The sequence below is a fragment of the Elephantulus edwardii genome, unplaced genomic scaffold (genome assembly GCF_000299155.1).
Source record: "Elephantulus edwardii isolate Elephantulus edwardi_28Jun2011 unplaced genomic scaffold, EleEdw1.0 scaffold00143, whole genome shotgun sequence".
Lineage (NCBI taxonomy): Eukaryota > Metazoa > Chordata > Mammalia > Macroscelidea > Macroscelididae > Elephantulus > Elephantulus edwardii.
Window position 1 is genome coordinate 4,621,031 of NW_006399893.1, and position 11,773 is coordinate 4,632,803.

The 11,773-nt window shown below is 36.9% G+C and overlaps 1 protein-coding gene across 2 annotated transcripts in view; it reads left to right on the forward strand.

The window, feature by feature from the left end:
- The window catches only part of SPOPL (speckle-type POZ protein-like), a 54,270-nt gene that overhangs the window by 489 nt on the left and 42,008 nt on the right, over positions 1-11,773 (forward strand). The gene's annotated exons all lie outside the window — the stretch shown is intronic.

Sequence of the window (11,773 nt, forward strand, 5' to 3'; positions counted from 1 at the left end):
TTTTAAATTATTTTGTGTGTGTGTGTACCGTCAAATCAGATCTGACTGGTACAGGAGGATATTGCTCCTCCTTCTCCGGCAGAGCATCTAGTGGATTCAAACCATGTACCTCTGGGATTGCAGTGCAGCTTCTTGCCACTAGGCCACCAGAGCTCCCCTTGGTAATATTATCTTGCTCTCTTCTCACAACAGCTTCTTGGTCTGGGTTTCTCATGAGCATAATTAAGTGTTCTGGAAATTCCCGTTCTGTCAATGTTAGCCGTAATTGTTATGATCCACACAATTAAGTGTCTTTGCATAGTTAATAAAGCTTAAATAGACATTATTCTTATATTTTTTACTTTCAGCCAGGATCCATCTGACATCAGCAATAATATCGTTGGTGTTAAAGCCTCTTTAGAAATTCTGCTTGAACTTCTGAAATTTCCTGTCTATGTACTATTCTAGTATTCTATGTACTATTCTATCCATTTTTAATAACATTCAGCAGTATTTTGTTTGCATGTCATATTAATGTTAATTTCCACATTCTGTTGAATCACCTTTCTTGGGAATTGAAATAAATATGGATCTCTTCCAGTCTGTTGGCCAGACAGCTGTCCTCCAAATTTCCTGGCATAGAATGGTGAGCACATCCAAGGCTGCATCTTTTAGTTGAAACAAATCAGTTAGTATCCCATCAATTCCTAGGGCCTTACTCCCATGCTTTCAGTGCAGCTTCAACTTTTTCCTTTATTACCAGTGGCTCTTGTTCATATGGTACTGAAATTTTTGAGTCTCTCTCTCTCTCTAAAAATAAATAAATATATATATAAAAATGTGTGTGTAGTGACTGTGTATCTCTTCCATCTTCAAAAGGTGGATCATTCAATATATTGCTCATAGCATCCTTCAGTGTTGCAACTCTAGGCTTACGTTTGTTTTTTCTCTCAATTTGAGAAATGCTGGCCAAGTTCTTGTTATTTTTCAATTCCAGCTTTGCACATTTGAGTACAGTATTTTGCTTTGCCTTTTCTAGCTGCCCTTTGAAATCTTCTGTTCAGCTCTTCAGTATCTTTCTCCTTTGTTTTAGCTTCTCGACACTCTAGTGTAATTTTCAGAGCCTTTTTTGACATCTGTTTTAGGTTTTCTTTTCCTTTCTACACAGATATGTAGTGACCTTTGACTCTCTTCATGGATGATATCCTTGATGTCATCCCACAACTCCTTTGGTGTTCGATCATTGCTATTCAGTGCTTCAAACCTGTTCTTATGATGATTTTTTAATTCAGGTGGTATAGACTTAAGATCTTATTTTGGTTCTTATGGACTTGTTTTAATTTTCTTCTACCTCAGTTTGAACTTGCACATGAATAATTGATGATTAGATCCACAGTCTTTCTCTGCCCTGGTTTTAAATGCTGATCCTGATCTTCTCCAGTGATTCATTCCACAGATACAGTCAGTCTGATTCCTGTGCAGTCCACCAGGTGAGGTTCATGTGTAAAGTTGGCCATTTGTGGTTTTTAAAAGGTGTTTGCAATGAATAAATCATTGAAAATATAAAATTCAGTCGTTTTGTTTCCAGCCTCATTTCTTTTTTTTTTTAAAAAAGATATTTATGTTATATACTAGTTTATTTAAAGGCCCACATACATTGTTTTTCACACCATATCTTTCCCATTTTCTTTATCCAACCCACCCTTCACCCATCAGATTATGTGACTACGATTAAGCACACTACCCCTCACCCAGCCTCTCCTCTCTGCTCTCACGCTTCCCCTCTTGGATCCTCAAACACGTTCTTATACAATATTTGTCCTTATGGGACCAAGTTAGTTCACTTAGCGTTATACTCTCCAGTCCCTCCAAAGTTAGATGATAGTTGTTGTGGTGTTATGTACCTGAGAATCATAGTGACCTTATGTGCAACAGCCCTGAAGCCTGCCCTGTCCTGAGCCGGTCTCACTGACTCTGACACATCTACCCCCATTGTCCTAGTTACTTTTTCAATCCATCTCATCCAGGGTGTTCTTCTCCTGCACTGTCCCTCCATGCCATATGCCCAAAGTATGTGAGATGGAGCTTCAAAATTCTAGCTTCCATGGTTTGATCCTCTACAAGGCAGATCTGTTTGTTTTCCTGATGGTCTGTGGTTTGCTCAAGACTCTTCTCCAGCACAATTTAAAGGCATCAGTTCTTCTGTCATCTGTAGTATTGTCCAGCTCTCTGATACATATCAAGTAATTTTGAAGACCATGGCCTGGATCAGGTGCACCTTCGTCTCTAAACTGACATCGTTGCTTCTCAATACTCTGGAAAGGTCCATGACAGCAGATTTACCTAAAGCAATTCGGTTTTTTATTTCCTGACTGCTGGTGCCAAGAGTGTTGATTGTGGAGCTGAGCAAGCTGTAACTGTTAACAACTTCGATCTCTTCTCCATCCATCATGATGCCACCAGTTTGCCCCGTGGTGAGAATCTTTGTTTTCTTGATGTTGAGCTTCAATCCTATTGAAGACTACAGTCCTTGACCTTCTGCAACAAGTGCTTCAGGTCCACCTCAGTTTCAGCAAGCAAGGTTGTGTCATCTACATAAAGTAGATTGTTGATAAGTCTTCCTCCAATCCTGATGCCACATTCCTCCTCATAAAGCCCACCTTCCTGAATTGTTCTGCATAAAGATTGAAAAGCTGTGGAAACAGCATGCATCCCTGACTCACTCCCTTCCTGATTTTGAACCATGCAATGTTTCCCGGCTCCATTCTGAAGACTGCTTCCTGGTCCAACTATAGGTTTCACATAAGCACAATCAAATGTTCTGGGATCCCATTCTCCTCAAAGTTAACCACAATTTGTTGTGATCCACACAGTGAAATGGCTTTGCACAGTTATGGAACACAGATAGATATCCCTCTGGTACACTTTGCTTTCTGCTAACATCCATCTGACATTGGCAATAATGTCTCTAGTGCCACTTTTAAATCTATCTTGTTATTTCTGGTAGTTCTCTGTCAATGTATTGTTACAGTCATTTCTGGATAATCTTCAGGATTGTGCTTGCGTGTGATATGAATGATACTGTACAATATTTCCACACTCTGTCAGGTCACCTTTTTTTTGAATGGGAATAATTATGGATCTCATCCAGTCTTTGACCAGGTAGTTGTCCTCCAGATTTCTTGACACAACTTGGTGAACACATCCAGGGCAACGTCAGTTTGTTGAACTATCAGTTAGTATTCCATCAATTTCTAGGGCTTTATTTCTAGGGCCAAGTCCATGAGAGCAGCCTGAATTTCCTCCTTCATTACTATTGCCTCTTTATCATATGTTGTTTCTTGGAATTCTTCTGTGTAAGTCAATTCTTTGTGGTATAGTGACTCTAGGTAGTAATTTACAAAACCATTGCTCCTGCATGCTGCATGGTATACCATTATGTGACTATACCATAATTTCTCAGTCTATTCCATTGTATTTGGACTTATGAGCTGTTTCCATGTTCTTGTGATGATTAATAATGCTTTTATGAACATAGGTGTCTCCGTTTGTGCCTCAGTTCTCATTTCCTCAGAGTATATTCCAAGCAGGTGGAATAGCTGGGTCATACGGAATTTCTGTTTAACTTTCTGAGGAAATGCCAGACTGCCTTCCAGAATCATTGTACCATTTTACAACCCCACCAACAATGTATAAGAGTTCTTATCTCACCACATCCTCTCCAACAGTTATTATTGTCCTGTTAAACTTTACCACTACTGCAGTGAGATGGTATCTCATTGTGGTTTGAGTTTGTATCTCTCTTATTGCCAGTGATTTTGAGCATTTTTTCATGTATCTGTTGGCCATCAGAATATCTTCCTCTGTGAAAATTCTTCCCATGTCTTTTGCCCATTTTGCAATTGTGTGATCAGTCTTTTTCTTGTGGAGGCCTTGCAGGATTCTGTATACTTTTGATATGACATCCTTGTCTGAAATGATATTGCCAAATGTTTTTCTCAGTCAGGAGGTTTTCCTTTCACTCTGTTGGGAAATGTTCTTTGATGGACAAAGGGATTTAATCTTTAGAAGGTCCCATATCTGTTTTATCCTCTGTACATTGTGCATTTCTCTCCAGCCTCATTTCTGTCACCAAGTCCATACTTTGTGACTGCCATTCCTTCTTTATTGTTTCCAATTTTTGCATTTCCAGTCACCAGTTATCATTAATGTATCTTGATTACATGTTTGATCAGTTTTGGGCTGCAAGAGTTCTGATTCCTTCTTTGGAGCTTTAACCATAGCTTTGGCTTTAGCTGTCTGAGAGTATATTTGAGTAATAGCCCATTTAACAGGTCGTCCTTCTATATTTATGGATAATACCCTATCCCTCACAACATTGTACTTCTGATAGAACTTGAAGTTATAATTTTAACTATGAATTCAGCACCATTCTTTTTTTCATTCCCAGCATAGAATGCTATGTTATTGTCTGATTTGCATTGGTGAAAGCTAGTCCATCTCATCTCACTAATGCCTTGAATTGCAGTCTTCTAGTTTTCCAGCATTCATTCTTTGTATATTCCATGTTCCAGTTATTAAAGGATATTTGCTGCTGTTTTTCCTAATTTTGATTGACTCCCAATATAGGCTCTACCTCTGATACGCTATAACTACCTGTGTTCCTCTATTGTTCATAGGGTTTTCAGAGGCCTGCTATTTTAGAAGTGGATGGTCAATCCTGTTTTCTAGTCTTTGTTAATCTGGGAGCTTTACTAAAACCTGTTCACCACGGGTGACCCTTGTGGCATTTGATACAGTGGCATAGGATTCAGCATTACAGCAACCTCCAAGTTAGTCCAGCAAACTGGCAGACAAATGCTGTACTAATTAGAACAGTGAAATTCGCCAATAAAGAAAAATGCCAAATTAGTTTTGTACTTCTAATAGCAAACCGAGCATACAAATATCATGTTACCAGATGCAGTTGAAGCCTCCATAAGATGGACAGGATATGTTCTTGGGAGGGTGTTGGAGAGTTGTGCCTGAGACTCAGCCTGGCATGCTGGGGTTCCGAACACCCTAAATGTGTGTCTTAATATCACATGAAAGTCTCTACTGAATCTTTTATGCTGTTGTTAATTCACCCAAGGCCCCAAAGGGCAATTGATCAAAAAGGCTAACTTCTGGATCAAAGATGTTCTAAATAAGACACCCCCAGCCACCAGAGGGCTGTTGATTTAAAAAACAAATATCTGTTTTTAAACCATGCAGTGATGCTCCCCTGTTCTCTTTGGACAACTGCTTCTTGGTCTATGTACAGGTTTCACATAAGTATAATTAAGTCTTCTCGGATGCCTGTTCCTCTCAATATTAGCCATAGTTTATTATGATCTACATAATCAGGTATCTTTGCATAATCAGTAAGTCACAAGTAAACATCTTTCTGATATTCTCGGCTTTCAGCCAAAATCCATCTGACGTAAGCAGTAATAATACTCCTTGTGTACTTCTGAATCCAGCTTGGTTTTTTGACAGTTCCCTGTTGTATATAGTTTTAGCTATCTTCATTTGATGCTTCCTGCATCATTCAATATTTTTCTCATAGAATCCTTCAGTATTGCAACTCAGAGTTTGCATTTATTCTGTTTGCTGAATGTTTTCCACTTCTTATTTTTTTAACTCCAACTGCATGTATGTTTCATTATAGTGATTTACATTATCATCTCACGTTGTCCTTTGAAATCTTTTCAGCTGTCTTATTTCAACAGTCTTTCTCTTTTCCCTTTGGTTTGACCTCATCCTGGTACAAATTTCAGAGTTGATGAGGGTGATAAATTTTGTTTCGGGTTCGATGAATAGCTGTGGGCCATAGTTTTGGGTTCCACTAGTCTATCACACTGGCAAGCTTCACCATTTTTATGTTGTTTTAGTTTAGTTCCACATTCCCTCCCCCACTATATCAGGTACCTTATACTGTGATCCCTTTTATTATGGTCAACAGTGGTAGTGGGGCACTATGCAGCTCTTTTGATCTCTGTGTTTGAAAGGTAAGGGTTTTGTAGTCCATCAGTCCATTGTTTCTATGCAGTTTTGCTTTCTTCACTTTGACTTGTTCAGTGCTGGGGGGGGGGGGGGGAACAGTCCCAGGACGGTCTTGCATATCCTTATTTGCACAATCAACTAACTAATCTCTTGAAAGACTGTAGCTCAACCAATTATTTGGCGAAATTATAAACTCAGTCCAGAAAGGGCTTATAAAGAAAAACTCATTGGCTTATATGTATTTATGTGGTTTTGTTGGCTTCATACTGAGATAGAAAATTTTGTGGCGTACCCTGATTAAAAATAGGTTAAGAGCTTTCCTTTGGTCTTCTTTCATGTGTTCCACACTTCATTGACATTGTGTTTCATACAATCATTCCCACACATTTTATTTTATTAATCACCATTAAACTTCTTTATTTTTTCCCTCCCATTGCCACGTTTGCTTTGTTTTTATTTTGTTCCTGTTTTCTACTTGAAACTCTCACTGTTCATTTATGCCACAAAAGGTTATTTACTACCTATTAAATGGAAGGTCTGAATTGGAAATAGCCCTTGACTTAGAAGAATTTAATTCATTAATAGTTTTTATTCACTTCGTGCTTTGGCATTGTGATAAAGATTCAGTGCTTGAGTAGTTTTAAGTAAATGACAATGAAGTGAACTCTTAAGGGATAGGAAAGAAAGTGAATATTTGAATAATATACTTATCGCTATTTTTTTCAAGTTTCTGGTTTTCTTTTAATACTGGTTAATTTACAAAGTTCAAATACATTGTCTTTCACACCGTATTTTCCCCATTTCCTTCACACACACACTCATTCTCTCTCCCCCCTCATTAACAAGTTCTAATATTAAAAATTTAGGGTATCTTGTCCCATTTTGGGGCTGGCATGAATATGATGCTGAGTTATAGGATTTTATTATACACATCTGGCATTAAGACTACTTCTTTAAAGTTATTAAATATTTCTTTGCTGCTTTTATGTTAAATGAACTTTTGTTGAAGTAGAAATCCAGTAATAAATCATGCATATTCATTTTTGTATCTGGCTTTTAATTCTCAGCATTTATGTTTGTGTAATCCATCCATGTAATAGAAACAAAAAACCTGTTTCCATTGAGTTGATTCTGATTCATTTACAACTACGTATGTGTCAGAATAGAACTATGTTCCACAGGATTTCAGTGGCTACTGTTTTGGAGGTAGATCACCAGGCCTTTCTTCCCAGGCACTTTTGGATATCCTTAATCAGTGCTTTTATTAGCAAGTGGGCATGTTAACAATTTGCATTACCCAAGACTCTTAATTGTTCAGTAACATTCCATCATACAACTGTTGTTTTTGTTTTTAAAATTCATCTAGTCAGTTCTAACTCATGATGACCACATGTACAACAGACTAAAAGACCGCCTGCGCCTGTCAGCCTTACAGTCTTTCTTGTGCTTTAAGGCCATTATTGCAGTCACTGTGTCAGTTTTTCTCACTGAGAATCTTCCTTTTTTTCCCCACTGACCCTTTACTTTTCCAACTTGACAGTCTCCAAAGACTAACTCCTCCCTTGTTAGCGTGACCAAAGTATGTGAAGCTGTCTCATTGCTCTCGTTTCTAAGAAGCATTCTGGTTGTACTTTTCCCAAGAGGGATTTGTTCTTTTGTTATTCAGTGGTATAATATTTTTACCAACCTCATCATTCAAAGGCATTGGTTATTATATTCCATAATTTTATCTATTCGACTGTTAGTGGACATCTAGATTGTTTTGAAGCAGAGTGAACGCATCCATTTAGAATATCTGGTGCATATGTTTTTATGTGCATATGTATTTCTATATTTTGTAGTGGAATTGTTAGGCCAAATTGAATGCTTATTATCAACTTTAATATCTCTTTCCTAGTTTTATTCTAAAGGGGTCATTCCAGTTTACAGTTTTATCAGAAATAGCTAAGAATTCCAGTTGTCCCACATATTCTGCAACATTTGCTTCATATTTTCTTATTTATTTGCCATTCTCATGGGTATAAAGTGGTATTACATTGTGTGTAAATAGCCAGTCTTTTCAAAATATACACTGTACCTCTCACCATTCTTACTCAGTTAACTTTCCTGTGTGCACAGCAAAACAAAACAAAACAAAAAAACAAAGAACCAAACCAATAGAAGTATGTGTATTTGGACAAAATTTAGCATGTTTTGCTGATTGCTTTGCTACTCGACAAAATGTAGAATATTGAGTAAGTCTTATCAATTAGGAAATTGAAACTAATGAAAATTACAGCTTCACTGTTACAGTTTACTTTGACAGGTGAAGCATTTCTGCCTAACCTGCTAAACATGAGAAAAGTTCTAAGATTTTGTGGGCTGGTGACATTGGGAGGCAATTGTACTTTATTGAGAGCATCTACAACTTTGATCTTAAGCTCTCATTATGCAGTGTGCTATTTCATTTGATTTTGACTCTTTACCTAGATTGTAGGATTATGTTTATTAGTTATTCTATGCAGTTGTACTTCTCTTTTTTTTTGTAGTTGTACTTCTCTTAAAAGAAAAATAAAACCTATCTACAAAGCACATGTTAATATGAATACACATCCTGCTGTGTGTTATTTTATATTTAATCTTTGTTAATTATGGAGTCTATCTTGTAAATGTTACAGAGCAAAGTGTTGTTTTGCTAATCTGTGCTTTTCATTACTAATTATATAGTAAAAATAAAGATTGCCAAAAAATGTCTACTCATGAATAATTTTCAGTCTTAGGATTGTGGTTAATCTCACATCTCTCTGTTTTCAGAAAATGCTTTTCATTTTTCAGTGGTTGTAGATAATGTTGGAGTCTCCTGTAAGGAAAGACCTTTCCCTAAAAGGGATCACAGTTGTTCATTTCTTTTTTATATAGACTCTTGGTTCCATATAAGGCCAGTTTCCCACTTCTTAACATTTCCATAGCTGATGGACAGTCTCCTCCGGTGCATCAGCCTCTGAAAACCCACTCCAAGGCAATGACTAACTGAACTGTTTTTAGCTTCTTTTTTTTTTATCTGAAAACAGTTCTTATTGCTGCAAAATACTGTTTAAACCTAGAGCAGCAGCCTTCTGATAACTAATTGTGCTCTGCATATTTATAAACTGTTACTGAATATTAGTCACAGAGTTACTAACGTCTTAGAAGAGCTGAGCTGTTTCTGTGAGGTACAGGAACAACTAAGTTTATTTTACAAAGCATTTTCTTGTGAGGGAGCAAGGGCTAATAGTTACATTAGCAAAGTGAATGGCAGTAACCTATGTATTGTGGCATTTTAGGGAGCTCTTATGATGTAGTGTATACGGAGTTGCACTGTAACCCAAAGGCCACTTCTCTATGTCAGTTTGACTCTACCTGGGACTCCTTGGGAGAAAAATGTGCAGTATTTTTTATTTGATAGATATGGTAAAAATCTAAATACTTAATTGTTTCCACACTCTGTTGGATCACCCTTCTTTGGAATGGGAACAAATATAGATAGATCTCTTCCAGTCAGTTGGCCAAGTGGTTGTTCTCCAGATTTCTAGGTACAACTTGGTGAGCACATCCAGGGCACCATCTGTTAGCTGAAATCTGTCAATTGGTATACCATCTATTCCTAGGGCCTTATTTTTTGCTATTTCCTTCAGAGCAGCTCATGAAATTCTTCTGTGTCTGCCAGTTCCTTTTGATACAACGTCAGATGGATATTGGCTGAAAGCTAAGAGTAGGAGCATGTATATCAATGTTTCATTGACTACCTAAAGGCATTTGTCTGTATGGATCACAACAATAGTGCCTAGCGTTGAGAAGAATAAGAATCCCACAACACTTGATTGTGCTCATGCTAAACCTATACTTGGACCAAGGAATAGTCCTCAGAGCAGAGGAAGGAAACATTGCATTGTTCAAAAGGAGTGTGTTAGGGATGCATCCTGTCTTCATAACTTTTCAGTCTGTATGACTAACAGATCATTTGGGAGCCAGGGCTTTATAAGGAGGAGAAGGCTCTTCAACTTGGAGCTCTTCTGTAGATCATAATCTCTGACCCCAAAGAATGCATGCTGTTTTCTCTTCCTTGTTACTGTTTCTGCTGCTGAATTTAATGGTGAGACTAGCCAGTCCCTTTGTGGATAGACTAACCTTCCCTATCCATATTTCAAAGTTAATGGCTGAGAAAGTCATTTTGAACAACATACCCTTGACATCATAGCCGTCAAGTCAGAGCTTACTCATAGTTGACACTACAGCAGGTTTTCAGAGGCTATATAAATGGCACAGTAGGAGACAGCCCATACTCTGCAGAGTAAATGCTGTATTTAAGCTGCATGTTTTTGAGTTTGCAGCACAGTTCCTCACCACTAAGCCTCCAGCACTCCCTCTTCATCATATAATCTAATCATAAATATTAGAAGTCAGGAAGTGTCTTTGAAATATTTGACAGGACAACTACCTACCCTCTGGGCCACTAGAGCTCCAAAATGGGCCATTTGAGCTTTATTTCTTTAAAGAAACATGTCTATTTTTAGAGACCTTTTTCACTGTGTTATATTTTGTGTTTAGCAGAAATATATCTCAGAGGTGGTCTTTGTATTTTAAATAATTATTATAACTCTTGTTCAGAGCATAGACCAAGTTTCTTACTCAGTTTGGGAGCTTCAACTCTTATCTTTGATTATCAGTATACTTTTTCATTTGTTGTTTTCTTCTGGAAAAATAATCTATTGATTACTTCTCATTTTGGACTCTGTCTTAAGTGTCTCTGATCATCCTTTTTGCTTTTTCAGTTTTCTCTAATTTGGGGAGAACTTTATGCTAGTTTGATTCCCCCCTCCCCAGTGTTTGGCGTTTTCATTTATAGCTTTTAAATTCTTTATATTTTTATTTTTTATCTTTCAGACTTCTATTTTTGATCGTCCTTTTTCTCAGCTTGTAATAGTTATATCATTGAAGATGATTATATCTTTCTCTGCATTTTGGATAAGACTATCCCCTCTGCCCAGCAGATTGTCTTCCCGTAAGATTAATAAGCTTTTATAGAAATCTATTGTTCCTATGTTATTTGTAAATGGAAAGAGGTTTCTCCTAACTGGTATCATTATGTTAAAATACCATCTTATAACCTGTCCTACAAAGTACATTGTTTTATATTGTTCTTTCTTTTTTCATTAAGACTTGCCAAGTTATAAAGCATTATCTTAGTCTTTAAGATCCTGGATAAGTTATAAGGAATCAACTATATGCCCATATGAATGTAGTACAGGAGCAACTCTTCTTGATTATTTATGACTGATCTCAGTATGAAACATTTTGATCTGAAATGGAGGTATACTTTAGTGGAAATCCGTAGTGTTACATTTGAAGAGCATTGCCCTTTTCTGTGTTTTAGTTGGTGAAAATTCTGGAGTCTTGACATAAATAATTAATAATTGTAGTTGACAGTGGTAACTTGGCAAACTTTTGTTTTCATGAATATGTTGCTAAAAAGGAAAAGAGAAATTAATAAGAAATTATTATTTGCTATTACCAAATTTATATGTTGTATTGTGATTTTATGTTTATGACCTTACAACTAAGCTATATTCTATCTGCAATATTTTGGAAAGTATGGCTTAGCAATATAATTTCTTGTCTATTGGCCAACTGACTGGAAGAAATCGATATTTGTTCCCAGTCCAAAGAAAGGTGACCCAACTGAGTGTGGAAACTACAGAACAGTGTCATTGATTTCACATGCAAGCAAGATTCTACTGAAGATCATCCAAAA